We start from the raw sequence: 3643 nt of genomic DNA on the forward strand, positions 1-3643 counted from the left end.
ATTAAACCGAGAATGGATTCTTTCATGCTGCCTTAACCCTTGAATTGCAAGATGCAATTCCGCAAACATCCCCATGCTCGGTCCTACCCCATCGTGTCAAGTAGAAAAACAACCTTTACTATTCTAACAAAAAAAATGACGAATAAAATAAGTAGTGCTGGACTTTTAGTTGTATGGTTAGACTCCTAGTCCACCAAATGTCCTCAAGCTGTTTAAAAGTTCACAAATATCCAACACGTTTCATGTTAAATATCAAATAACATGACAGACAGGTGGAGAAGTGTGACTTTTTAGAAGAGTAGCATTATTAAACTCGACTGATCAGCGCTTTTGTGCATTGAGCAGACCTCTCATCTGCCTGAAATGTGAGCCTCCTTTGGGGTTCTGGGTGCGATCTCACTACTGCCTCTGTCATCACTTGCTGTGACTGCCAACTCTCTGCTCCAGAAATCAGGGCTCTCAGACCAGCACTGAAACAAACACAATGAAGAGGGAGGGGACATTCAAAGACTTTGCACAGGCAGCCCGTGGCTTCAACACATTTAATCGAACAAAAAGTCGGCTGCAGAACACTCCTGCACACACAGAGAGAGCTCTAGGAGCCCCGACGCATGGCAAGACAACTGTGAGGTGATACTCGGGGCTCACAACGCCACCAGAGTTGGCATTGTCTTGTGCCAATGGTGACCAGTGCACAGACAGCTGAATATGCTTCTCTTCCAAGTTGTTAATTGTCTAAACGACATTGATGCGAAGAGGGCATTCCAGCCATGTGACCTTAATCCACTTGCTAGCTCTTTGTTTTGCTTCACTTTGATTAAACCCTTTAACAATGTCTGTTTATTTTTTTTCCCTCAACTTGTGCTGTAGCTTCTTGGCAATGGCACAGCCTGGAAAACATTTGCTAAATATTTAATAGTAATTGTTAAAGATGATAATAATGTTGTGGAGTGGAGTCGTATCTGTCTATTGTCTGCAGCAATTATATCAATTATTAATGTATTAATTACTGGGCTCCAAAATAAATAAAAAAAACAACAATAGGTTTTTTTTCCACAAGATTTTTTCTCAATTATAATTGCTGAAAACATTAAAATACACACTAATTACTTTAAAGATGTAGGAAGATATATAGTCACAATAATACAAGTATTTCCCCTATATTCAACTATATCATTTAACACCCATAAGGCTGTTCAGAAAAACCACATTTCACAAAAAGTAAATTTTTGAAATCATTATTTTCTACTTTGTTTATTTACTAGAAGTGAAAAGGTAATCAGAGATTAGCAGTTTAGTGTGTTGTATGTAACAGGTCTTTAACCAAGACAGCCAAACATGGCTCTTTACCCCTCTTCAGACACTATAGGTTTTAAAGCTCTGGATAGGAGCTGTTGCTCTTCTGTTTAGACATGTGTGTCTGTGTGCTGCAATTTCATCATCTGCTTGCTGTTGTTCCACCATGAATTTTCCAACTAAAGGTGAATTTAATATAAGTCCTTTCTATACTTTCCGTGGGGCACTTTAAAACTACCACATCAGACTCTTCATACTGCAGGTGTTCAGCTGTTTCTGGACTGGATCTGGAGAGCCTCCAAAAAAAACTGAGTAACCACTTCTCAACCCATACCCCCTTTTGCGTACATGTAATGATGAACAAGCGTCATGTCATAAAAGATCTGGAGGTTTGATGGATGAAAATATTTTAATGGAAACAAAAGGCAAAAACCTACTGCCAAGCATAACAAGAAAACAATGGAGCAAAGACAGTGTACAAGGTAAAACACGGGGAAGTAGTAGACATGGTACTGGAATTCAGCACAAAACAATGCAAGGATTAATGAAAACTGAGAAATATATAAACTGAGGGATAAGTGGAAAATTGCATTAAAAGCAGATAAACATATATTTTTTCACATCCGGAGATCTGATTAAAGCACTTTACACTACATTCAGTCATTAACACACACTGATGGTGGCAAGCTACATTATAGCCACAGCTGCCCTGGGGCTCACTGACAGAAGCGAGGCTGTTTTATACTGACACCATCAGGCCCTCTGACCACCATCAGTAGGTTGTGCGAGGGATGTCTCTTGCCCAAGAACACAACACTGAAAGCCAGGGCTTGAACCAACATCTCTTTGGTTGCAGGGCAAACTCATCGGATGGCCTCTGTTGCCCCAAAGCCTAGAGTACAAAAAATACACCAAATAAACTATAGCATGAAACAATATGGCAAGACCAAATTAAACAAAATAATAAATAAAAGAAAACAAACTTAAAAGAACACCATAACTTAAAACCTGCGAAATCATGTATAAAGTTGAATTTATAAGCTCATATCACAATAAGCTGCTGGGTATGTGTGCTATTCGCTACAATAACTTAAAAACATCCACATGATATTAGCAGGCTTTTAGTGCATGCATCACATTATGTTTTTTGGGTTATTTTTGCATTGCATTGTATTATTTATAGACGGAAAAGGCATAAAGACTTTAAATTAGTTTATCAGTTGAGGCCTAAATCATGTTAGTTTCCCCACTGTTGAAACAATATGTTTTTATTTTATTATCAATGGCAAGTGTAAACCTAACTAGAGTAAATATGAAACCAGAATTACTCTATAACCTTTGAGACCCAGATTGTATATCTAGACTAGAATAATCATTATAATGATTTTTAAAATGAAAAGTATTGACCTCAAGACCTCATGTTTAATGGCAGAACTTGGGATGAAGTGTAAAAGCTTTAAACTGTATTTTATACTTTAAAATGTTTAATTCTTAGAGAAAATCTACGGTCCATTTTTAGCCCAGGTTTATTTGCACAGAGGGGAATAGAAACTATTTAAAAAACTGTTTTCAAGAAAAAAAATTTCTGGGAAAAATCCGTCATTCCTTCTTGATGCTGACACAGCTTTAAGTTTGTTTTTTCCTTCCTTTCACAGTTCTTCTTTTCATCTTCGCTGGGTCCTGTGCTAGATGCTGCAGGAAAAGGCATGGTGAGCCGGGTTGCCCTTCAGTGTGAGTGGCAGATTTCATCTGGAAAATTAGATACCAGATTAAACTGAATTGAACAACCAGCAGCAAATTAAACATGCTATTAAAATTATAATAAGGAAAAGATGGACGCTACAATTTTCCATTTTATCACTATGTTCTAAAGTCCCTTTTTTTTTTACGAAATTTTAAAGTAACATGATTTATTTGGTCCTATTTTATGATGCAGTGCTGCCTCTTCCTCATTGCTGCACACTGCTGGTCAGCTGGTTAGAAAAAAAATGTCCTCACTTACAAAAAAACATAAATTTTGTTGTTTATTTTTTGTTTCTGTTCACACTCCCAGTGGCAAAACATTTTGATGAGTCAAAATGTGAAAAATTAACTGGAGTTTTATTTTACTGCAGTTACCTGAAGTGGTCATTTCTGGTTTTTGGGGGTCTTTTATGAGATTTATTTAAAAAAAAAATTCTTACACTATCAATAGAATAGTGTAAGAATCTGACAACCTTCATGTTTAACCAAATCTCAACCAATATTCCATACATATTGATTGTTAGTAAGACTTACTTTCTTGCACTCCATCATTCAGTGAACTATTGTTCCTGCTGGCGCTTGTTAGAACTGAACACTCACAGCA

This window comes from Cyprinodon variegatus, unplaced genomic scaffold, assembly GCF_000732505.1.
Source record: "Cyprinodon variegatus isolate N-32 unplaced genomic scaffold, C_variegatus-1.0 Scaffold46, whole genome shotgun sequence".
Classification (NCBI taxonomy): Eukaryota; Metazoa; Chordata; class Actinopteri; order Cyprinodontiformes; family Cyprinodontidae; genus Cyprinodon; species Cyprinodon variegatus.